Below are 26,571 nucleotides of genomic sequence, written 5' to 3'. Positions count from 1 at the left end.
AAGGAATATGTAAACCAGTATCTTTGGATTGCTTTTTCTCTCTAATTCTGTTGATGAGATTTGCCTTTCAGAGACTTCGGAGTGGGGGGGGTGGGGGGAAATGTGTTTTTATTCTGACATTGTCTAAATAGAGCATGATTTGAAATTCTGTGCATTCTTTCTCATAGAAATGCAGCCAGAGCTCTGCAAATAGGAATGTCTGCTTTCATATAAGCTTTAATTACATTTGGTCGTTTTCCATCCTGCATATTTTGTGTGTGTTCAGCACATGCCTTTCCTAAAGGCTTTTTTTTTTTTTTTCTTGCAGTGTACGTTATGGCACACAAAACTATTATTCTTGCAGCATAAAGAATACTGTGCTTTTGGAATAAGATCAGCATATAGGTTGCTCTGGCTGTGTCGGCAGCATGCAAAGAAGGGGTGGAAAACCCAATCAGTTAATAAGTTCTGCAGATTGTGCTGCTTTTTGTTCCACGTACCAAAAAAAAAAAAAAAAAAATCCTTGCCTGGTAATTTGCAGTCCTCATTATCTATGGGGAAATGCATCGACAATGAGCTCTCTCTCTAATTTTTACCGACTGAAAAACATACAATACTTCTGTCAGGAAAACGCTGGCCATCTTTTCGTGTTATGAAATAGAGTCTAAAGCCTGTGTGCTGGTGAATGCGATCAGAGCTGACAGCTCACGGTTCTGCATGAATCCTCTATGAAGAAGTTTCACATGGAAATACAAGTATTGCAGAAGATTGTGCTACTTTTCTCTTTAAGTCAAGATCGGTTGCGAAGTACCGGAGGCAGGGCAAAACTGTTTCATTTCCTTGCTTTTTCACAGCCATGCTAATTTTAAAAATCTTCTTTTTGAAGTATTTGTTGCAGAGGTATGAAATGCTGGAGCTGTTCGTCGTGTGTGAGTGTGGCTGGCTGCTGTGAGTGTGTGTTCATATAGATCAAGGAATGCAGTGATTTGATGCAGTAAAAGTTCTTTTGCAGAAGTCGTGGAAAACTTAGACTCTTGTTCATAAAAGTGCATGAAAGAGATTCATTAGAAATGTATTTGCTGAAACCATTCTTAAATAAATTACAAATATAAACCACTTTGAGTGCAGTCTCAGAACTTGGGAATCAATGTGCTTTAATGTTCCCAATCCAGTCTATTCATGTTCTTCTGCTATTCACAGCCCTTGCATTTCAGGGGTCTCAAAGCAAAAAATGTGGTGCTTTAACACCATATGAACCTCTTGTATGTTTTAGTGTTTGGGCAGGAAAGCTGAATGTGTTCCTCCTCTCCCAAGATCGTGCTGTCTTGTTCAAAGCAGGCTGTTTATGCAAGTGTCCACTGGTTGCAGTACACCTTAATTCTGTTTCTCAGTACACAAAAGCAGGAGGGAAAGCAACGACAGAAGCAGGATAAAGAGCAGAGAAGCAGGAGAAATGACTAAAAAAGCTCTTGTGCGAGAATGCATTCCAGACTGCAATCCCAAATATTTGGATGCAGTTAGCAAAAATAAAATAAAATAAAAGATGATTTGAACTTTACAGATAGTGATCAAAGGTTCAAAACGATGAGGCTGTTTCACTTGAAAGACTGCAACCCTGCAAGTCTTGATGAGGTAGGTCTCAATTCCCTCTCCCATATAACAATTTGGAGACAGATCTGCAAAAGTAGCCCTAAAAATTTCATCTCTGTCTGGAAGGAAAGCTGACATTTTCTGCAAATCAGATGACGATAATGATCACTTAGTTACCATCTAAATTCTATGTATAAAGCGAAGAATTCCTCTGGTAGAGATAAAACTCCATGATACATCAATGTGAAGGGCTGAATACTTTTTTCTGTGATGCTTCTTCTTGCTATCACCTGGGATACAGCTTGGATCCTAACCAATCTGCCTATTCCCACACTGGCGTATAATCTATTATCATTTGGTTGCCAGAGGTAGAAATTAGAGCAGACAGTAGAAAACCCATATAGCATCAGCTGGAAGGCTGACAACTAGAATTAGGGACCCAGAATTAATGGCCCTAAGCAGAATCTCACAGCTCTGTCAGAGCTCTATCGCACAAGAGACTCTGCTCTTATTTGTCCAAAAATGTGTTTGTAGAAAACAATCCAGGTAGTCTTAAAATGAGAGACCTCAGTGTACGTTTGGGACTGTGATGCTGAGGCAGAGTGGTAACCAAGTGTGAGAAATGGGGCATGGGGATCTGAAAAGACAAACCTCGGTGAATACATGGCTTAGCTCTGAATTACCTTTTGTAAATTTGTTTCTCTCTACGTTTTTAAACTTTTTGCGATGTACTTCTTCCAATAAAACTAGGAATCCACTTTGAGCATGACTGCAATGCAAAGGGCTTAATTTCTACTGTCTGAGCTGTTATCACAGCCAAACTGTTAAGTTTACACATTTTCTGGTGTTTCAAAGCCTCTGGCAAATCTCTATAAATTAGTGGATTTACATTAGCTTTATTAAATGTGCTATTATAGATCATTTTAAGAAGCACAGACTAAGTTTATATGTATTTAAGGGAGATTGATTAAATCAATGTAAAGTAGGTTACAGAAGAACAACTCAAGTAAAGTTTTAGAAAGTTTAGGTGGAAAGCTATTAACTGGAGACATCACAAGCGAATGGGGTTGGGACAGAGCAAGCAAAATCAGAATCTGGTCCCTAATGTCTAAAATGCATATATACATGTTTGAAAGTATTAACCACCACCAGCAAATAGTCATGTTTATCACGTATATGAAGTACTGAGTATACTTCTTCCTTCCGGCATTTTCTGAGTGGTTTCTATCAGTATAATAAAAAGTGAGGCTTTTAGTAGTAATTTTAATTTCCTTTCATGAGTGGACAGACTCAAACCTTGATCTTACACAGTAGTCTTTAATTTTCAGGTGCACTGAACCATGGCATTTCATATAAAAGAAACATTTAAAAACAGAAAAGGGAAGGAAAAGATGTGACTGAGTAAAGCAAATTAAATCTGTTATTTCTCTGATATTTATATCTTCAACATCCCTGACATTTGGTTAGCTGTTCCTTCCATATAGAATTTAGGGTTTCAGGTAATAAGAAGTCCATCACCTGTATAACTTGTCTTTTTTAGCAAATGTAAAAATGAACTGTATTACACAAGCTTTTGACCAAAATAGCCCTGGCTACTCAAGATGCTAAAGTAATAGTGATAATTGCCATTCATTTCTTGCAGTGCAGAACAGATACACTGAGTTTGTAACTACCTTTAAACAATAGATATTCTAATGTAAATCATCTTATTGTTTTTGACAATGTGGTAAACACTTTATCTCTCAGTACAGCCACTCCATTGCATCATCAGCCATGTTCAATAGCAGATAATCATGTATAGCTCTATAAAGCCACTCATGGAAGAGACCTATGTGCAGAATTGTCAATGCAGTGTGAAAATGTCAATTTAAAAAAATATGTATTAGTGATAAGATGAAGTGTCTCTCTCATCTGTTCATTACTAGTAGAATACTTAGTAGAATAAGCTAGAGAGTTACTGATTCTCTTAGGTATCTGTGAAATTGCATATGTATTTCTGAATGTGCTGTCAATGCTCTAGGCAGTGTTATTGGTTGCGAATGTCTAGGTATAATGGAAAGATGAGTTGTGTTACAAAATTTAAAATATCTCCTTTTGTCATTAATCAACACATTGCTGAAGATCTTTTAGCATCTTGGTCAAGTTAAGACTGTTGTGTTACAGTCAGGTTGCCAGCCTGTTGGAACTCCTGGTTTATAGGAAAAGTGAAAAATTTTACCTTGGTTTTCAATTAACTTTTGCTAATTTATATCTCTAAATATGTCTTGGGAAGTCTTGAAGGAAGCGTTTGTAGAGAGCAATGATTAGCATTTGTGATGGTTTTAGTTAGTCATATTTAATTAGAAATCTATTAGTTAGACCTTCAGAAAAGTTTTGTTTGTTTCAAGATCTTCCCAAGCATTTCTGGAGGTGCCAGAGAATTGAAAGTAGTTGATTTCCAATTAGTTTAAGAGCAAAGTGGGCCACAGCCTATCCATACACCAGAATGCATCTGTTTTGCCCTCTTCTACCTTCTCTAGTTCATTCATAAGGATTATTTTTTAATAAAATACAATGCTAAATGCTTGTTTATTTGCATTTCAGGACTTGTTTTCACTGAAATTATTCTGTTTTCTAACTTGGATGTAGCTAACCCAAGATGGCTGCTAACACCACTGCATCTCGTTTTGTTTGGTTGGTCGGTTATTTTATCATTGCTCTATTTACTCAGATTCATCAAACTTGAGAGAGCTCAAATGGTGGAACCATGAATACACAGCAGAGTGGCAGAATAGCAGAGTTGCTTAGCATATTTAAAAATCACCTGTAGCCAAATCTGCTGTGGCCCTAAACCTATCATGTGCCCATGACTTAGACAGGTGCTACGTGCCGTTCTCCAGGAATGACTTGTGTTGCTCAGAAAGTTGGCAAGTCTCATCTGCGGACACAAATATAACCATGCCAACAAACTTCTCCTGTAGTGAAGTCACTCATATTACGTTGGGATTGCCTTCCTGATGCAAAACTGTTACGTTTTTTATTGAGGACATAATTTTGGTGGCAGTAAACACTTTACAGACTCTAAGTTGCAGGAAATAGGGAGAATTGAGAGGAATTTATGAAATCAATTATTAAAAGCTAGGATGAACAAATTAAAAGCTGTTCCTGGCAGTATCCTAGAAGGTCTTTTTACAAATGGATGAATTGCTCTTGGAAAATTTTCCCAGAGCAGAAAATCTGTTCTTCTCAGTATTAGACAAACAGTTCTTAATCTTTTTGTTGTTGTTGTTGTTGCTCCTTTCCAAATGTATTTTAATGTACAATCAGAAAAGATAACTAGCCTTATGCTGTCTTCTGTAGATACCTAACTACAACAAACATAGGATGATGCTAAAGTCGCTGTGAAACACGAATTTTGGAATCAAATAAACACTTTTATTGAGTTTTCTTCCATCAGAGAGAGTACCATTTCAATTGACTCCAAAGGCTTTGTGGGGAAGGAAACTATGCTTTTGGATACTGCTACCTGGAAGTTACAGAAATGTTCCTAGATCTGACTTCTGGAATTACTTAAGGCCAGAACAATATGAACTAGATTATGGAGTCATGGAAAGAGATGTTGGACTGTAGCAGAATGCCTATAGCAAACAGGCAATCGGCTCTTTGGCAGACTACATTATTCTCAGTTATTCTCAATGTGTTTCTTGTTATATCTTGGCACTTAGAAAAGACAGTGTTTTTATGTTTCTCTCCTTCTGCTCTGATGATAGCCATAATCTGAAGGGAAAACTCAGAGTAAAAATTGTTGAAATCATGCTTGATTCTCTATTGCGTTCCATTGGGATATTAGAAGGAATCTGAATCATTACAGAGAAGTCATAATGCATAAAGCAGATTGCAGCCTCACATTTCAGACCGAAGTCATTGTGATTTTTGCAAACTTAAGACGCTTTGTTGACTACCTGAAATATTTATGGCTTAATTACGTATTATTTGCAACTGATGTAATGTCTAAGAGCAATAATCATGGGTCAGGAGTCTCAGAAGGACATATTTAAAGGCATAACAAAAGATGGTCATGACTTCTAAAAACAGAGAATAATTTGACATTGTTTTTTTTTTAAGCTTAAAAATACTGAAGCAATATCAAGCAGTTTCATAAGGTGGGGGTTGTGTGTGGTGTATACGTAATCTTAGAAACCCGGCTTTACTCAACAGTTCATTTAGTTTTGTGAGAATCAATGGTAGGCTTTGAAATGTGCCTTCCTGCCTCTTGTTTAGTTTTATTTCAATGTGTTTGTGTGTCTACACTAAAGTTCTATGTCTTATAAGGAAGAAATGTACAATGTAATCAAAGGTTTGTGGTGCTCCTTTACTCTCAATAAACGTGTAGAAAGGTATACTCAACCCTGTAAACATACCCAAAGATCCCAAAGATCCTGAATTTACCTGAAAAGCTAGAAGAGGCATATGTAAACCATGTTAGGAACACATACACAATAATAAAAATGTAAGTTACCTACACATTATATATGTTTTTAGAGGTGAAACAGCAGATCTGAGGGCAAATAGTAATAAAACCACAGGGGTTGCTTCAGATATGTTTAAATTGTATCATATTTCCTCTTCTACTGCTGTAATTTTAATTCTTCAATATTTATGTAATGTGTAGAATTTATAAGTTTTATAACTTTTACTCAGTTTATATTTTAAGTGAATGGAAAAATGCATAATCAACTCGAAAAAACTGGAAAGGCTCAGCCTGTTTTTCAAGATATACGATATTTTACTTTGTTTGGAATTCTAGAGACCATTTTTAAAGAACACTTGGCTTACTTCTGCTCTTTTTTTTGTAGTGCAAATTAATTATAATTTGACAAGAGAGTGCTTGATTTTCTTCTTCAGATTTGGTGTAGTGCCAAACTTTATTAGTTAGAGCCTCTAAATCAAAATCAAAGGTCAGTATCCGTGAAATGCCTGTGGCTCAAGATATGTTGTAGATCTTTCCCCATTATTTAGAGATTTTTGTCTTTGAAAATGTGTGTATATATTTAAATGGATACTACTGTATGTTCATGCATGGCTGTGGAAGAATAACCATTTCTCATAATTACATTGGTAATATTCCAAAGAGCAATCCTAAAGATGTGAGAAATTATTGGTGTGAAACTCTTGAATTATGTACCTCTGTGGCATAATATGTAAACTCAGGCTGAAGGTTCGTGTCCCACAGCATGTTGTACCCAGTGATTCCACTTCTTCTCTCAGCCATGGGGGTGATGGGCAGAGATCCTTCTCCCAGGTCTCCCCCAGCATCATCCTCCATCCACCTGTAGCCTGTACTGGCATCTATACACACGTTGCTCAAGTGGGGCCACTTCGGGAACAAGGGAGTAGAGGACTAAAGGTGACTATGTGAGCTACAATAGGGATTGCTGAATATGCCAGAATCAAGTTTTACTGCTTTTCCTAAGACCTTAATCTTCCTACATCTAGTGATCTAGTGTGGTTTTTTTTCTTGTTGTTTTCTGTTTCCAGCCTTTGATTTCAAGGATTGTGTCTTCCTGTATAACACTCAGCATGGCAGGAATCTCTTTTTTGCTATGTCCTAATGAATATGGTAATAATCAACACAGCTTGGATGCTCACGGCAATAAATGCTGGAAGAGCATAGTTGAATTACAATTGTACCAGAAAAGTAATCAGTACAATTGAGGTTTGGTCACATTGGCTTCCTATAGCCTGTTAGGTGAGCTTGGACCATGCACTGACATTAGGTCAGTAGAAGTCCCTTCTAGCTGTTTTCTTGGCCATGAGGACCATGAAGGCAATGAGCTTCAGAAGATATTGAAAATGTAATGGGAAGAAGCTTTCCTAATGATAGAGATAGCAAATGAGGTTGGGAGGTATTTGCTGCTTTATCTTCTGACCAGAGAAAATAGTATTGACAGCAGTTAAAAAAGCAGTTATTCTCCCCCACCTCCACTCCCCAAAAATAAAAAGGGGGAGAAAAAGAAATAAAACAGCACTTTTGGTAGGTGCTGTTTTTCCACAGTCCTCAGTCTGCTGGACTGTGGAGCCCACTGGATGCTTCTGCAGCACTGCAAAGTAATGCTGACCTTGGGATACTTCCCTGAAACACATTCAGCTGAGTCTTTTGAGATATGTTCTCTGACTTTCTGGATTTTCTGGCACCGTTGTGTCCATTAAATACTGATTAGATTTCAGAAATCCAAGAGACCAAATAATGTTATTATCTGTTCTCTACTTATCTTAATAATATTGCCAGTAATATTCCAATATATCAATTCTAGGATATTCTAGACCTAATCTGATGCATGAAAAATATGGATACTATGCTTTTTTGTTTCAGAGGCAGAACAGAACCAGTTTATTTATGGATTGAATTTTGCTATATTGCCTAGAGATGATGGTAAAAAGTGAATTAGCTGCTTTCAAGGACTGTTAGAGAAATACATCGTTTTTCATAATGTTTGATGAATTGCTTACAGTACTTGTTTTACTTAAAACTGCAATTAAAGATCGCCCTCTAGTCAAAAGAAAAATGTGATAAAAATGTGACTTGAAACTGGGCAGAAAATTTTCTAAAGCCCTTTGGGATTAATTCCAGTAATTATTCAATCTGACGTTTTCCAGAGAAATGACCCTTTATGTATGAACTCCATTAATCATAGTAATACAGTTCACATGTCAGAGACTTCTGTCCCATCACTTCATACATAAGATTTAATAATAGACTAATAAACATCCTTACTAAATATAAGAAAATAATAAACTGGTTTCAAAACATCTCAATGCATCTGAATTGATTTTATCTAGGTTTTGGCCTTGTGAAGTGGGACACATTGTGCTTGTGTCTACACAAATGGGCTGAATTTCTAGGCTGTAGCTGTCATTGATATCATGTCTCCTGCTAATTTTGTGCAATTTCATTCATAGCATTTTAAGGACTTTTTGCTTTCTTTTCTCCTCTGACCTGTCCTGCAGAGGTTTGGTTTGTCTATCTATCTGCCTGGTTGTAAACATTTGTTTTATGAATTTGCTTGTGTAAATAATTGGGCTATTATCTTTTGCATGACTTGTATGTAGGAAATAAAAAATCTACTTTACATTGTCTACAAACAGAAGAGTATTATTTTTCTTGCATGTGAACTTATTGCATATTATTGGAACTGCACAGTGAATATTGAGTATCTGTCTGTGATGATAAGCAACTCTTAAGAAGATTGCTGTTATGTCTGTCATCGTTTCATCAACTGAGGATATTCCGTAATATTTTCTTGCATTAAGAAGTGGTGATTTAAAAATGCAGCTGTGATTAGATGGTCCTATTTGAAGAATTTACCATTCTCTTTTCAGATTTTGACATTCTTTTGTGTGTTTTTGAAACTGGGAAGTGGAATTATCTATGCTCTGATGAAAAGTGATAAATATAATCTTTGCTGAATGTGGATAAAAGACAAATGAGATTGTTTTAACACAACCTCCTCATGCATCTTCTGACTTATTCAAAATCTAAAATTGGAGAATAATTCTTCGTCTTTGGGGGTTTCCTTCACATGTATATATATATATATTTCATTATGAAGCAATATACGGTGTACCTAAACCATTACATTGACCAATGCTTTCAGTTCAGGATTTTTACATGTCAGTTGTCATTCTTTGCACATTCCAGTAGATGGCAACTCCGGTCTTCTTGACATTTCATCTCCATTCAAACTAGAAATATCTTCTGTGCCCTCCCCCCCACCCACCCCCCTCCCTGCTGCATCTCATCTGTATAAATGGCTAAAAGTTTCACAGAAACGTGTTTCAATTTTACTTTTATTGAAATCACTACATATCACTACTGATTTGAACTCAAATAGTACCAGAAAGAAAAAAGAAAAAAAAAAAGCCCATAAGCACAAATTCTCCTGGATCATAAAGCACACACTGAATCCCCCATAACTTTTAAAAACATTTTAGGAGTTTTCATAAAAAGGATGAGTACCCAATTTTATTTTTATTTTTAATGTGAAACAAATGAATGGATCGACAGAAAATACAATGTGCTAGCTTTAAGTTTGATAGCTTGACTAAACAATCTAATCCATATCTCTTCATCCTTAATGTCAAATTATTTGTTATCCCTGTGCACAGTAAATACTTGATTAAACTTTTAAAAAGTTGCAAATGATATTTTGTTATGAATATGGTGATGATGAGGATTGTCTTGGGTGAGGGGAAGTGTAGGACCCAGGGTTTACAGCGTCATATTAGAGATGAGGATTTTCTCAGATTCCCCTCTGTTCTTTTATTCTGTCCCATCGATTGTATTATTAAAGCATCAGTGTAGAGGAGTCTATTTCTCCATTTTCCTCTGCTGACTTTCACAACTTAAATACTTGCATGCAGAATTTCAAGACGTAAAACAAAGCATCTCTCTCTGTGAATGAATGCCAGACATCAACAGGCACAAAAGGTTGTGATTGCTCTGCCTGGGTTGGAGACTAATGATCTTAACACGCACACAAAGGATCCTTTCTCTAACTCTTTGTATCAAGACTGCAGTTTAATTTTCAAATTACTTCCACTATCTAGCAAGGTTTTATTTTGCAGTTGATGGTCAAAAAGGGACGGAAGGAGGAACAGTATATATATATAGATAGCTATAGATATATAAATGAAACGCAGGTCTAACTTCAAAAGAATACATGCTACTTAGCAGATTTGTTGTTGCTGTTGTTTTTGTTTACCTATTTCATCCACAGAGCATTTTCAGTAATCGTGCAGGAAACTCAAACCACCAAAGTCTGGAGCATCAGTGATGCTATTTGATGCTCCATCTTATGGTCAGAGACAGATACAAACATTTGTTGTTTAAAATCAACTGCAAAAAGTTCTAAGGCACAGCAATGTTTAAGGCCAGATTTAGATGTTCATGCTTTTATTGGTTTAGTAAAATCCTTAGTTTTCAACCCAGACTTTATTACTCTGTGGACATTTTTACTTCACAGAAACAGTATTAAAATAAATTATGCTCATATAGGACAAGCAGAATATTGGTCTATTTAAGCCTGACTGATTTTTATGTAACAAATTAGAGAGCAAGGTAATTAAATCTCTTTTGAATGTCTGTTTCATCTCTGGAAAGAATCCCAAGAACCTTAGAAAACTGACTTTCGGGTTATATACAGGTCCTGGGTCTATTGCAGCCAAGTGGCTTGTTGCTCATTATCGCATTTAGTGCTACAGAAACTACTACACCAGAGTCTTTATTAAAACTTGCTTAAGGCTAGCATTTTCCCTTGGGTCAATAATGACTTTAGAGGAATGGATGTAGAAGCTAGATTTGTTCTAGCTACTGGAATGAATTATGTCTCATCGGGGCCCCCAGGCTAGTATTCCAAATTCGCCACCAGGCGCTTCATCAAAAATTCCATTCCAGTATTGAAAAGACCTTGTGCACCTATTAGTAAAAGCAGAGCACGCATCTGAAGATCCTCCCCCTGCCCAAACGATGCAACTGGATATTTTTCTCCGTTGACCCCACTGAGTTGCTGTGCACACCAGTGAAAAATCAGGTTTAGAAATGTCTCCTGAAGATTTCATGCATCAGGGAGATTGTTGCTAGTGATTTCCGATTAAAATACGGAGCACAAACAAAGCATCAAGCTAACTTTCTACTGCAGTGCTCCTACAGCTAATAGCCATTAAAATCCAGCAGCTCATTTTGGTGGTGTGAGCACGGTATTTATGAGGGGGGTACCATATGCAAATACCTTTTCCTGCTGCGAGCCCTTGCTCAGAAGTAATCCAGTCAAAGTCTATGCCTATATCTTACTCATATGAGCAAATATTTCTGAAATATGCAGCTTCGTCAATAAGTAAAAACAACTTTTTTTTTTTCTTAAGTTTGGAAAATCTTCTCATGTTGATGGTAAGATAAGATACAAATGTAGATAAGGCTTTGGATTTATGATCCCAAAACAAATTGCTAGCTTTCCCGTTTCTGGTCTGGTTTTTAAAAACAACCATGTGAAGTTTACAAAATGTAATGGCATAGTATATGGGCATTTGTTCTCCTTCCATGTCTTTACAGACTGAAATATCTGTTGAAATGCAGCGGCGTTTGATATTAAAAAGAGAGAGGTAATGGGTAATAGGCAGACAGGTGTTTGGCTTTTCTTTGTGCTTGTCAAGGACAAAGTCTTTCAGCGCATTACTTGGATGGCTCACAAGCACATTCGCATTCACATCTTATTTTTTCTTGCTGACTGGATTTTCCCTGAGTGCTATGTTCAGAGATTTCAAATGCAACATTACCTAGGAGGTGCCATTAAAATCTGAATCAAATGGTGAATGTTACGATAGATATTGCACTTCAACTGCCACAACTGTAGCCCAATATTAAATATAAATAATTATTTTCATATCTACAGTGACATTTTCCCTATAACCATTTTCATGGATTATTTCTAAACTATCAACTGCAGAAATTGTAAAACATTCTTCTGCCTTTGGTATCTATCATATACCACACTCCTTACTTTTCATCCTAAAACAGATTTTCCAGATGTTTCTCTACAGAACATGGAATAAACCAGTCGAACATCCACAGTAGACAGTATAATTGTATCTGCCTTCTTGTAATATGTTTATTTATTCTGTATTGGGATTTTAGAGAATAGCATTTTAACAACATCGTGGCAAGGGTAATTGAGTAAATATTGTGAATAGGTAAGTTTTTCTTCACAGTTTGTAAGGCTGAGGCACTACTTCAAATAGGAGAAAAAAAACATGACATTTGTAATCCAGGCAGCTCAAATCAAAATATAAAGAAATAGAAAAAAAATATGTATATCTTTTGTGTGTATACACAGTATATATGATCCATTTCTCTTAGGTTCTATTTAATTCCTAGAAAGAAAATGCAGATTTTTGATCAAGATATGAGATGTCAGTTCTTCAGCATGAACGTTTCGTGTTCAGTTTCTACTTTAAACAGCAGTGATCTAATACAATAGTGGACCCTATTTTAGGTGCTCAGCTTTATTGTTCTTTAGACATCTTTTACATTGTTTATTTCTTTTTACTTTAAATAAGTTAGACTTCAGTGATTTTTTTTTAGAGCATGGAGGATAATCAGGATTTAAAAACATGTTCTGATCTTTTACAGATACTCAGGAGCTGAAATGGATTTTCAGCAAAATCATGAGATTTGAGTTTCTCAAGTACCTTTAAAGTTTTGAGTCTCAGACCCTGACAGTATTTTGGAGCCTTCTCACCAATAACATTTTTTCTTTTTTTCCTGGGAGGTTCCCATCCAACCGAGTCTTCTTCAAAAATATAAACCACTTTTATAGCCGGAGTTAGAAGAGAACCCTATGCTTTTTTTTTTTTTAAAGGTGATTCTTTCAGTTGGTTATTGGTGGGCAAGTCATTGCAAAACAAACCTTTGTAGTTCATAGAAGTGCAATGGATTTCAGAAGTCACCTATTCCATTTTTTCTGCTGTAAAGGATATCAATTTTGTGGTTCCTGTCTCACTGGCTTCTCCTGTAAGCCTCCAGAATTGAAGATTTCTCAAGGAAATCTATTTCACTACTTTGTTTTTCAAATGCTGAAAGTTTAGCAAACACAGTGTGTTCAAGCTTTTACTGTTGATGGGTTGGGTTGAGATAATGCCAAAAAGACCATGGTATTCGATCTGAGACGTTGGTAGCTCTGAACACAGCATCTCCCTGGCTGCAGCGAGGTTTCTGACTCTGAGGACAGTGCTTGCTTTTTCTGCAGCTGGGTAACACTGATGACTCATGTTCCATTTGTGATTCACTAACGCCCCTGGAACCTTTTTTTTTTGCAGATTTTCTACTACTCATTCTGTTTTATAGCTCGTTATTCTTGACTGAGTGAATATGTTGCACATGACCCTGCTGGATAGCACCTCTCTCTCTCTCTTTTTTTTTTTTTTCTTTTTCTTTTTGAGGACATAAGTGTAATTTGTCAGGTTCATTTTGAATTTTTATTGTACCCTCCAGAGTACTTTTCAGTGCTTCTCAGCTTGGTGTCACCTCCAAATTTAATAATTGTAGTTCGTGTTCTATCACCTAGGTCATTAATGACAATATGAAACATTGATGGACCCAGAAAAGACCTTTCTGTGTCACTTCTGAGTCAAAGAATTGCTTTTAGGTAGCCAGCTCATTATATGGCATGAATAATTAGATTATATTAATAAAACTAACAGAAGGAAGTGTCCACATTTCCTTTTCTTCTCTTAATTTTTGCATGTCCAGATAGAGTGTACGGTACAAATAAACTTTGTAATTTAAATAACAAAAACCTGCAAGGACTTGCAATGAAACTTTTCCTCCTTTCTTAAAATTGCTTTGATCCCATGGATGCTTACACAAACACAGCCCCAGTCTTTGCCATTTGAGCTGTGTAACAGGCATTCCCATAGATTTCAATGATGCCAAGCACTCACTTAAATGCACAAATTGCTTTGTGCTGAATTACATATTTTCTTAACTTTCATTTTAATGACAAATAACATTCTAAAAAATATTTTTGATGTTTTGGAAATAGACATCTCGTTTATAGCTGTAAGGACTGTAAGACATACTACATTCACATATTGTATCTCTATGAGCTCAACATAATGAATTACTGATTACCTGCATTACATGTAAAAATTAGTGTAGCTGGACAGCTATGTCCCTGAGGAGTCTCGAAAGCATTAATTAGTCAAGTCCTGGAATATATTAAATCCATTAAGTTGCATCTATATTTTCCTGCCTCAAACTGTAACAACACAATGTCATACCAGTTATTCAGTGACCATCATACATGCAGAATATATTCGACTAGGACACTCTCTTTTATGGCTTTGGTTTGCTGTGTTGAAACAAAGTTATTTATTCAGTAGTATTTTACTATATTCCAGGAATATAGTAAAAGAGTTTGGGTTTGGTTTGTTGGGATGGTTATTTACAAGCCCCACCACACACTATAAATGACAAGCTAATACGATTTTTGTTATCTTAACAATATTTCCATGGAACTTGGCCTCGTGGAATAATCTATTATATTATTACTTTCAATTTATTCGACACCTGTCCAATACTCTAGACACTTCTTTCTGTCTAAAGTACTTAGCTTCCAGTACAATGATGGTTTTGAAACTCCAATATTTTTCTTTGTCACTTATCTTCAAAATATCTGTGTGAAATATTCCTTCTTATAAACAGATAGAGAGGGTAGAAAGAGACTAAACTAAAATAACAAATACCACACAGGAATCCTATGCTGAGGCAGAGAATTTATGCTTCGGAAGTCATAAGCTAGCACCCCAGGCATTCAACACTTTCTTTTTTCTCTAGCTTGTTGGATAAAACACATCATTCTCAGCTCATCCCCACATAGTGATTTGGTTTTCATGCCTACAAGATGGTAATACCATAATGAGGTATTTAAACAAAACAGCTTGTCCAGACCTGGCCTACTGTTCTGTGCTTTCTTTTTTTCTCTTTTTCTTTTTCTTTTCCTTTTTCTTTTTCTTTTTCTTTTTCTTTTTCTTTTTCTTTTTCTTTTTCTTTTTCTTTTTTTCTTTTTTTTTTCTTTTTCTTTTTCTTTTTCTTTTTCCTTTTCTTTTTTTTTTCCCTTTTTCTTTTTTCTTTTTTTCTTTTCCTCCTGGAAGAGGTTTGCTGTCACACGTGCTGTTTCTCTGGCTGTCCCAGCATGCAGGCACTCGCATGCCCCATCTCTTCAGCCCTTGGCAGACCAGATAGGTCATGCTGTCTTCAGCTTCCACCATGGGGTCTGCCAAGGGCTGGCAGCAGGTGGACTCAGAGCTTTCCTGCTCAATCCTTTTGATATCAGAGGCTTAACAGCTCTACAGAAGTATTTTGCTGAATCATGTGCAGTTTTGAAATGCTCAGTGTAAAGTAAAATTTCCCCCAGTGCAGCCTCAAATCCCATGTCTCTTATTAAATGCATATGGAATTTTTTTTTCCCATGTGGTAAAATCTATCATCTCTATTACTAATTACGACTTTCTTCTCATTTAATCTTGTTGCTCCTCTTTCCTGTAGAACATGAGCCAGTCCCAGTCCTACTGCTTTGTTTTGGGGGGTTGCAGTAGGATATGGGTGCCCACCAGCACAGATTCGAGGTGCTGTTTTTTCTGTGCTCCAGCATCACCTGTGCAGAACCACTTGCAGGAGCTCCCGATGGCCATCCCATTGCCTTTGGTGACAATATATTTTGTAAATCCACTGAAATAGGTACTGCAGAGTGTGTCTCATGTTGCACCATGTGTCTTGCTTGACTGGCATAGGAAAGGGAGGTAGACGGGGCACCCAGACCATTCCTCAGTGGAGATGAATATTTTCAGACACATCATGACTTCTTGTATTCACTCACAGTCATGGGTTACAGGTCAAGGAGCAAATCTCAGCACCATCTTTGGTTTGCTTGGGCTTATCTGTGCCACAAACATGGGGAAGGCTTTGCTGACAGCAGTTTTGCCCCTGCAGCTTCCAAAAGGTCCAGTTTCCCTTGCAGGTGAATATGTATATTTGGGCATGAACTTCCTCCCTTATGGGTTACAAGTGTGTCATCACCTCAACCTCCCCTCTAGTACTTTCTCAAAGCTCCCTTTTCTGTGTCCTGTATTTTTGTTCTCGTCGAGCAGCCACAGAGATGCTGCTGTTCCTCACAGCCCGAAATGAAATCTCAGAGCTGGAACTTGATAAAACACCTGTAAATTGGCAATTTGAAGGCAGCCACTGCTGACAACGCTTGTAACCCTTTTGCCTCTCCTGCAAATCTCAGATATTTGTGTGGCCAGAATAAACCCGAGCTGGTCAAAGCTCCCTGGCTGTCTGTGAGAAGCTGGGTTAGAGCACGGCTTATGCATCGAGAGTCAGAAATTACAGCCGACTGTGAAAGCCAGTAAAATAGAGACTGACAATTTGTGAGGTCGAGATTGGGAGTAATGAGAAAAAGAGAGAAGAATTGATTCAGAAGGATTGAAAGTGGAAGATTATTGTTATGGAGAAATACAATATTAGGCAAAGGCAGAAAAAAAATAAAAACCACATAAACTTACAAATACTGATATTATGATAAAGTTGCAGGAATTTGATAGGGCTGGTAGAAACAGTCTCCTTTTGGAGACAAAAATTGTACAAATACACATCTAGAGGACCACTTTTTTAATCTTAGGAGAAAAATGCAGCAAATATGACTTATGGACAAAGTGGTACTGGTAGCTCAGGATCTGCTGAAGCAATTCTGCAGTCTGTTATAAAGATCTAAAGACCATATGCACTGGGCTTATTCACAGTAGAGAGGAATATAGCATGTGGGTGATATAGTTTGACCTGCTTAGCATGTATAGAAAATGGTATAATGCCAATTTGCTGCTACCTGGGTATGTTGCCTAATAATTTAGAATAGGTAAGTATATAATTTAAATTAAAATTTATGAACATAAAGATACTCAGTTGCTTTGGGGAAAGAAAAAAAAAAGAGAGAGCATAGTAATAGTGAGGAAGTCAAATAGTGGAAATGTAAGATGACATTTAAATTAAAATCTTGCCTCTATTTGTAAATGTGGTAGTGTTTAATGTGGTTTTGATCAGTGCAATATGCTATCCTTATATCGGCATAGAAACGAGATTTGTTCACAGTGTCAGGTTGCCGTGGGTGGTAGGGGATGTCCCTTCATAACAAGCACTTGATTTAAGTGGGACAAATGAGTTAAATATGGGTCTGTGTCTGCATATACAGAAAGCCAAGCTAAATGTCCATGTCTGTTCCTAGTGGAAAAGCTTCACAGAGTTGATATAGTGATTCTCTGCAAGCATCATTGAACCTAGGAGAAAGTCATACAAGCAGACAAGGTCATATAATGCCCCAAAGAAATTGCTCTAAACAGTGTAATCTACAGGGGGAATGAGGGAGTACAGATTTTTTATTTGGGTAAGGTTTCTCCCTCCAGAAATTTACCCTATTTTTCTGCTTTGAACAGATGTCTCCTAAAACAGTGTGTGGGTAATTTCCAGGAAAGTCCATGCACTTATATTTTATTATCCTTCTCAAGTATGATAACCATTCCAGATATGACTGATTATATTATTTTGTGTAGTTTGCAACATTTTGTGTTTCAATTCATTTTATTATTTTTGTATAAGTATAAATAGCACTCATACTAATTATCTGAATCCCTGAAAAAAATACATAGAATTTCAAAAATCTTAAATATCATCTTTCTAAGCTTGTGAAGTTATTTCTACATATTTTTTTTGCTTCCTTCCCAGATTTAATTGATATTCACATCTATCTGTGAAGGCAGTCACACCAGTCATTGAATGAAGCCTGCCATTCAAAATAAAGCTTTGTCTTTATCCTGTACTGCAACAGAGACTGAAGGCTGAATGGTCAACTAAAAATGTCTGTGTAGATGGGCATTGGTTGCCTTAAAATGCTGAATGGTCCAAAAACTGGGGGCATCACTAAAGTACAGAAATGCAGAGGGCAGGTTTTAACTGAGATATTTAGAGGGACTGCATTTTCAGTAAGTGGCTCAGAAAATGAGGAGGTGTCTCCATGGAAGCCTCATGAGCTCCTTAGGTGTTTGTCACAACTCCACAAACTGTTCCATGGGTGAAGTAGAATGACTTGGATGAGCAAGGAGGCGTGAGAAGGCATACTGAACCATGGTAGCAACTCAACCCAGATCAGCACAAATGCTTTTAAATTTGTGTGAAAATAGAGCAAATTTTTAAGCACGTGTAGATGTTCTGCAGAACACTGAATGTGCAACAGACACAAAACAGCTTACTTCATGCATATATGGAAAGCAGGAAATGAACTCATTAAAAGGACCATGAGGAAAATTTTGATTCTGTTTTGATTCTGAAAATTACTCATAACAATATCTAGATGATCAATTTGAGACTGTTTCTATGGAAAGAGAAAGCAAACAAACAATTAAAATGCCACTAACAGTAGCAAGGCTTGAATCATACTTTTGATGTGGGCAAGGAAAAGTAGAAGAGATGTAAGAATCAGGGTTTGAGGAGGCAGATGACTAAACTGTCACGCTATTTTGCCTGTAGCTAGCCTGTATGACAATATTATTATTATTAATCTGCCTTTACTACATCTACTGCCTTTCCTACTCTCTGCGGTACACATTTTGATTAGACTGTAGGATCTTTGGGATGGGCACTACCTGGCTTTTGTACAAGTCCAAGGAGACTGACCTTGATAGAGGCGACTGATTTTATTCTGGAGGTGTGTCTATGTGCTTATACATATGGATAAGCATTTGCATATGTTTGTGTAACAGAAAATAAATGTTACATAGCATTTGCAGGCTTCAGCGAAATGATTTAGAGAGAGTAGGTGGTTACTGCCCTAGAACATGGAAAGGGTTTGATGATATAAGAGAGTAGGAGGATAATTAAGATTGCAAATATTTTTTTGTTTTGTACCTACTGTAGCTAACTCTTCTGTTTCTGTATCTCCAAATATTTAAGTTTTCTCTGAATTCCCATATCTTTATTTCATGCAAAATGTTTTTAGTTTTATTAATAAATGAAACTTCTAGCTGATGGGCATGCATAGAAACGTTTGAAACACAGTTGCTTAAGACATAAAGCCAGAAGGCAAATTAGCAGAACACGAAATAAAACTATTAGTTTCTAAAAAAGCTTGTGTATTTTAGGCGGCATTCTTTTGCTTTCATTGTGTGTGTGTGTGTGTGTGACTTTAAATTTTTGAGACTTCCGTTATAATATTTAGGGATCAGACCTTTATTATGTTCAGGACAGTATGCTAATGCTATCTGCAGGGGATATAAAGCTGGGAGTCATTCCACAAGGTGCTTAGAAAAGAATTTTGAAAATATATTATATATCAAAATTGGTTACAAATTTCCTACTGAATGTATTCTAACAACCAGTAGGGAAGTTTGTTGCCCTTCCCCTGGTTTGCTAATTCAACACAGATCCTACAAATGGATCAAATGGCAAACTAACAGGCATAGTTTGCCTACTTAAAGGCATAGAACATTGAACGTGGCAAACTGGTTAAAGCAACATTTAGCTCTGTGATTGCTCTCTGATGCTATAGTAATTGACATTTAAAAAGACTTGGATAGAAGAGTGTTTAGGTTATAGTCTTTTTAAAATAAATATTTGCAGATCATATTTACAAAACAGACTCTTTCACCCTCTGTTTCTGAAGCAGTAAACAGATCTGCTCATTTTCAGTGCATTCTTTAACAAAGATTATTGTATCTAAATACTGATTTTCCACTTTTCAATTAGTTGCAATGCATTATTTCAAAAAATAATATTGTTTACAGTGTGTATCTGCACAAGAAATCACAAAGTAGCTTTTCTTTTTATTTACAGTTTAGGTGGACACGGGCCTCTTGTTTAGTGGTGAGAGATACTATGTGCACAAATTCTCTTTCCAGTTTGCTGGAAAAGTTAATCCTACAGCTGCTGTGCACTTTTTCACAGCAGAGCACAGCTGGGCTCTCACAGCTACTACTCAAATATACCACACAGCATGTGAGAATGCATAGAAGAAACTCAAAATATTTTCATAAATATAAATTTTGTTCCTTAGACTAGTGGATTAATTCTCAATCTGGTTATACAGGAGGCAGAAATAAGTTAATGTCAATGATTCTGGTTAGAAAGAGAAAATAATGAATAAAAAAATACATACCAAAATCCCAATGAACTTCGAAATTCCTAAAACACTTAAAAAAAAATCTCTAATTGCTCTAATTTTCATATTTATTTTATTGTGTCATCTGGGGAATGATATAGCCTATAAAACTCGTGTTGTATAGAGCAACACAAATGGCAATAGGAACATTTGTCTGTTATCCTTACTGATGCTGTTTTTATTTTCTTTTATTTTATATACTAGCTAATAACTGTGCTGTATAAAATAGTTTTTGATCTCCTTCACTGACCTCTAAAGTCAGTGAGCCTTTCCACTGACCATCATAAACATACCATTGAACACAGGAGATTAGAGGTGACCATGATTTCTAGTCCAAGTAACAGAAAATTGGTCTGTATTCATGTATATGGTATATAATAAGCTGATATAAATCCAGGTGGATTATTAGGATTTATTTCCTAAGGGAAGAATCATGGCCACACTTAATGTGCTAGATTTAAGGTTTACAGAAATAACTAATTATAATAATACTTTTCTTATGAGAAAAGATACGAGAAATGATAGCAAAACCTGTTAATTCAAAATTCAACATAAACCACAAGTTGCAAGGATGACAAATCAAAACCTTTTGTGATACTCTGTATTCAGAAGAAAATACTGTTCCCCACCAGGTTTTGATGTGCTACAGCATTTCACTCTGTAATATATAGTGAATTTATTTCATTAAACAACTTTTCCATACTTTCCTGGTGCCGTTCACTCTAGCATCACTACAGTTCCACTCTCTGCCCATCACTTCTGGGGAGTTTCCTTTTGTTCTAAAGTGTAAACGGGGCTGACCAGTGGTCCTAACTGAACATCCCCAGGATACTTCACATTACTCTGTAAACCTCATATTCCTACCAACTCAAATATCATTTTGGTTGTAGAAACATTCTAATATTTCAGAAAAAAAAAGTTTTTCTGCTCTGCCATATCCACAATCTTAAATACTGTTCACTCACAGATAAATTGTGGGTATGGTTTATATGAAACTAAATATATTGAAATATTCAGTGATATTTTTAGACTAATATATAAATCTCTATGTTAATTTTGCAAACAACATATTTTAGCTATATAGGCAGCTGAGCAACAAATGAGGCTCATCTATCCTGTGCACGTTAACAGAATTACCATGGAAGAATTAAGATCTGATCATATGATTGAAGATTGTACAATAACATGTGGATAAAAGCAGGGGAAATTCTAGCTGAGCAGACAGCTGTAATGCTAATATTTTATTTTCAAGTGTGTGGTTCTGCACTTTCAACAGTCTTGGCATATGAATCCAAGTGGCAGAAAAATAAGATATTTAAAATACTGTCTAATATTGGGTATTGACCTTCTTAGCTCCGAAAATATTAAATATGCCAGTCAAGAAATCGTAGTTATTTTTTATTTATTTATTTATTTTGATTGTATAAAGATAGGATATAGTGGATTTGAATAATAAAAGCACTACATAGACACACACAAAGGCATAAATATATGCTATCCATCTTTCTTTTTTGTCTTGATAAAATTTGAAGTCATTTGGAATACTGGAAATAGCTTTCTGAGGCAAGAACTTATTCTTCTGCATCTTGCTGTAGTTTGTTTCTTACACCAAATAAATAAATAAATAGATAAAAATGTTTTGGAGAACAGAATGATAATGGACGTAGAGAATTTTACTAGGAGAGACTATTTGTCATAGAAAACTGGTCTGAAATTCATCAGTCAAAAGGAATGCTGGCATAGACAGTCATTCTGTTAGCTCTTTTTTTTTTTTAATAAACACTCAAAATTTTCTATTCTTTATCTATATTAGGTGATGGATAGACATTTTTTATGTTGATTTAGAAAATTACAAAATGAAATTTCATCTCTGAGGTTGCAAATGCCCATTATTATGTGCACACAGTTATGTATTTGTCAGATTAAATAAATAAAATAACTACATAGAATCACAGAATCACAGAATTGAAGGAGTTGGAAGGGACCTCGAAAGATCATCAGGTCCAACCCCCCAAAGAAGCCCATGAAATATTAATTTGGTAAATACAGTTCCTTTTTTTTTCTTTTCAGCTGTGTGATACTAGTGAAACAGTCTCACCAGAAATATTTCTAAGTACATTGCAAGTTTGCGATGGACTTGAGGTTGTCCACTTCCAGTCTTGTCCATGCAGGTCATGGGTACAACCATCATTGAATGTACATGTTGACCAAAATGATAATCCTGATGTAGCCTTTGCCTAATTTTTCTACTTTATGGAGAAGTTTCCATAATAACTTGGCATTGGCCATTGCTAAATTCAAAGGACAGACTAACCCGACCTTAAAATTACCTTTTTGAAAGTATGGTAGTATTGAAGCCCTGCAATGAAATTACTGTTTAGTATCCGCTCCCCTCCTTGATGTGTAACACTTCCTGATCCCAGAGAATGAGCTATTAATATATAGATATTTCAGCAGAGAAGAGCTCACTTGATATATTTAGAGGCTTGCTCTGCATCATTACAGAGTGCTTTGCAACACTGACTTGTTAAACATTTTCCTGTAGACAACCCTAGTCAACCCATCTGCGTTATGTGAAATTCTTCTGAAGGTCAAACCTCAAAGATGGTTTCAGGACTGAGGCAAAAATGAGTTTACACTTTGTAGATACTCTTTTTTTTCTCTCTTATGAGCAGGTCACTAAATGGTTGTGTGTGTTTAGGGGTCATGCCCTCACAAAGTATTATTCTAATATCCATATGATATTTAATCTGAGAAAATAGCCCTTTCTGATCCCTTTGTACTGAAGCTCTTATGTATATGAACAAAAACAAAAGCCTATATTGTGTGTTGTTGAAAGGGATTATCAAACAGAATATCCTGAATTAGAAGGGACCCACCAGGATCATCGAGCCCAACTCCTGGCTCCCCACAAGACCACCCAAAAATCAGACCATGTGTCTGAGAGCGTTGTCCAAATGCTTCTTGAACTCCATCAGGCTCAGTGCTGTGACCACTGCCCTGGGCAGCCTGTCCCAGTGACTGACCACCCTCTGGGTGCAGAACCTTTCCCTAACACCCAGCCTGACCCTCCCCTGTCCCAGCTCCATGCCGTTCCCTCTGGTCCTGTCGCTGTCCCCAGAGAGCAGAGCTCAGCACCTGCCCTTCTGCTCCCCTTGTGAGGGAGCTGCAGGCCGCCATGAGGCCTCCCCTCGGCCTGCTCTGCTTTGGGCCGAACAAACCGAGGGACCTTGCGCACAGTGCTCGAGGTGAGGCCACACCAACACAAAGTAGAGCAGGAATGATGAATGAAAAACAAGAAATAATGAAAACTATTTTCTCCAAATTGTGCTTGTCAGCTGTTAAATGCAAACTAGTGCCGTCTTAATCACTCTGCTACCTCTTGTTTTTGATCTGGGGCTGATTTTCACATGTACTCTGCATAAAAGTTTTGATGTAGATGTAGTTATCCTTTAAAAGGACAGCGGTATTTTAGCCACTTAGTATACAACTAATTACAACCAATTTGTGTCACCTTTTGGTTGCTGTTGTTGTTGTTGTTGTTGGTGTTTTTTTCTATTCTTACAGGGTTTTCCGCTTTCTTCTCCTCAGTCCCTGCAATTTTTAAAAAGTTATGAGGAAAAAAAAAAGCAGGAAAAAAAATAAGATTTTTTTTTCCTTGTTGTTGAAATAGCCTATAGTTATGCATCTAGGTATTAGTTAGTTGCAAGAATCCCCTCTGTTCTCTTAGAATCATCATAATCATAATTTCCTAACTGATGCTTTGATCATAACTTTTCTGTTAAAATGGCCTCCTTTTTCCTCTAGCTTTCAAGGCTAAGTAATGGGTATGCAGTGTGACATGCCTGCAAGACATACGTAAAAGTGAGCCATGTTCTGCATTGTTTAAAAAAAAATTCCTAACTGTGGTGCATCCCTTAACACTCCCAGAAGTCCTCATCTCCAAGATCATGTCTGCATCATACATACCTTAAATTGGGAGTGTCATACATACCTTAAATAGGGAGTGTCAACTGAATATGCTTAGAATATATAGAATAAGCATCTCCTGAGATTTCTTGAATCTCCAGAAAATTCTTCCAGAAACATTAAATGCAGTACAAATAGTGGAGTACAGCGTAGGTTCACAAGTTGAGTCTTTACACTTCACTCCTACATAAACGATCATTAGTAAAATAAAGTTTTCATTCCAGTGCTTGCTTCTGCATGATAAAGGAAAAAAAAAAAAAAAAAGACTGTTCATTATATACTAGAGAGGTAATATGCATCATGGCACTACTTTAAGATGAGATACTTCCTACCCATTTCACACTTTAGAAATAATTACTTAACACAGTGCAGCCCATTTTATTCACAGTAACTCTTTCTCAGTAATTTACTTAGTAGTTTTGAAGTGAAAAGCATCATGCAGTGTGGAAAACCACAGAGCTTCTCCTGCCGGGCTTTAGTTTATTTTCTAAAATTTCTTTAGGCATTTGATCATCACGGAATTGACTCACCCTTAACACTAATTGCCATACTAAAGAAAATTTCACTAAAATATCACCTATTAGAAACAGAGTTAGACTGTGAAACTGAGCTAAAGCCTAGTTCCCAATGACTGGATTCAGTTGCTTTCTTCTTGGTGTACATCATAAGCATTTGTAACATGCAGAATCACTGTAATTGTTCTTGTTTTCTCAAAATCATAGATTTTAAAGAAAATGTTTATTCAACTATAATGTTGTAAGAAATGCCAATGGAATTATAAGGTATTTCACAAAGAATAGAGAAATAAATAGGGAGTGTGGAATGCTTTGCTGTATTACAAATGAAATTGCAAAGCTGAAATAGGAAATGATTAAAATACTACTATTTAAAATAGTTGATATCCTTATACATTAAAAAGAGGTTTAATTTTGAACATCACAGCTATTTAGGAGATAAAGAAGAAAAAAAAAAACCAGAGGTAAAGGTCAGTTGTCACTTCTATCACTTGCAATTAGTTCCTAAATGCATCTGTCATTAAGAGGTCCTCTAATCAGCTGTAGATGTCTGTAGATAACTTTTGAGCTACCACATTTGCAAGCCTTGGTGCAAGTCATGCACTGTTCCCCGGTAAAAAACCTCCTGCAATGAATAGCTCCAGATCAGTAGCTCACCTCAAAAACCATTGCTAATTGATAATGCAGGCAGATCCATGACAATTTACAAATTTAAATTCTACAGACTTTCAACCCTTTTGAAAATGTACACATCTGTCTCATTGGATGGATTTTCAAAGGCATCTAAATAACTTAGAAAGGTATGAATAACTTTGGGGCTGGTAACCTAAATCCGAGTATATTTTAATGTTCTTTGGACAGCTAGTTTCCCTTTGGCACTTTTGAAGGCTCATTCAGTTTCATTTATGAACATCAGAATGGAGGTGATGCCAGTTAGCATCTATTTCGACGTTATTTCAGGTCTTACACTAGAACCACAGGTTTCAGTCTGCTGCAATTTCATTTAACATTCTTTAAAATTTTTTACACTTCATTTCCTACAAGAAGACTTTGTGGCAACCTACCAAAGGAACTATCTTGCTTTTAACCCCTTCTGTGATATTTTGGGTAGCTGTTCCATAAAATGAAGATGTATCAAGCAATTTTTAAAAATAAGATTAACTTTATCTTTTTAATTATTATTATTTTCAGATGCTAGACAGGGTGTAAATTCTGCAGTGGTTTTGCATTTTGCATATTCATATGCACTCTACCATTTCCATTAGCTATAAGATGGGCTGCAATGCCACTTAGCTTAGAAGTTTCAATGTCATCATTATCAACACTGCAGAGTGAACTTGTCCTATTGCACATTCTCAGAAATAACTCTTTCTGGAGGCATGAAGACGTGAAGAGTTAGTCATTCAATTACCCTATAGGCCAGGCAGGGATGGTCAAATTAATTACTGTCTCATGAATATAAAAGATAAGGGCCAAATCCAAAGAAAGGCCTCAGAGTCTATGAGCTGGGAATTACAACATGACCATTTTAAGAGTTTTTTAACACACTCACCAGGACCTGGGGTGTATTTTCCAACTGTTGAAAAAACTAAATTTGTTTCAATCCAGAAGATTGGAAGGAGGCGGCTTTTTCTGACACAGGGCTTGTGCTCATGCTTTATCCTGAAGACATGTATGGATAGTTATTATTTTGAAAAGACTAAGTGAGGTTCATGTGTATCCAAATCACATAGTCATCATTCTGCCTCTTATATTTTATTTAATAGTGAAGGATCACT

At 36.4% G+C, this 26,571-nt stretch overlaps 1 protein-coding gene across 4 annotated transcripts in view; it reads left to right on the top strand.

Moving 5' to 3' along the window:
- Positions 1 to 26,571, top strand: part of CTNNA2 (catenin alpha 2) — a 478,287-nt gene that overhangs the window by 324,271 nt on the left and 127,445 nt on the right. The gene's annotated exons all lie outside the window — the stretch shown is intronic.

This window comes from Cygnus olor, chromosome 4 (assembly GCF_009769625.2).
Source record: "Cygnus olor isolate bCygOlo1 chromosome 4, bCygOlo1.pri.v2, whole genome shotgun sequence".
In the NCBI taxonomy this organism is placed as follows: domain Eukaryota; kingdom Metazoa; phylum Chordata; class Aves; order Anseriformes; family Anatidae; genus Cygnus; species Cygnus olor.
This window is presented reverse-complemented; position numbering and strand designations above follow the sequence as displayed.